The sequence below is a fragment of the Solanum stenotomum genome, chromosome 5 (assembly GCF_019186545.1).
Source record: "Solanum stenotomum isolate F172 chromosome 5, ASM1918654v1, whole genome shotgun sequence".
Taxonomy (NCBI): Eukaryota; Viridiplantae; Streptophyta; class Magnoliopsida; order Solanales; family Solanaceae; genus Solanum; species Solanum stenotomum.
The window spans coordinates 18812581-18813095 of NC_064286.1; positions in this window are offsets into that span (position 1 = coordinate 18812581).

The window sequence follows — 515 nt, forward strand, 5'->3', positions numbered from 1 at the left end:
CCTGCCAACAAATAAAGGGCATCCTAGGTATGTGAGAGGAGCATCTTTCTGGTGAAATCCCATATATTTTCTAACCCTGTCACTGGTGGTTCTGAAAGCATTGGAGTGAAGCATAAAATGACTTTTTGTTTTGTTGACGAGCTGGCCAGATATCCTCTCATAAGTAGCCAACGTATGCATAATAAGTTTGAGAGAATGTTTCCTCCCTGAGGTGAATATAATGATGTCATCTGCGAAACTCAGATGATTAATCTGAGGGCCTCTCCTTTCCATATGGAAACCATGGTAAATGGGATTCTGAAAAAGTCTATTTAAGGACCTTGACAGTACCTCAGCACCTAAAATAAATAGGGCTGGGGATAAGGGATCTCCCTGCTTAAGGCCTTTGGTGGAATGAAAGAAGCCATGTCTCTTGCCATTAATAATAATAGAGTACCAATTGTTTGCCATAATTCTCCAAACCATGTCTATGAAGACTTCATCAAAACCCATTCTCCGAAGGACTAGACAAATAT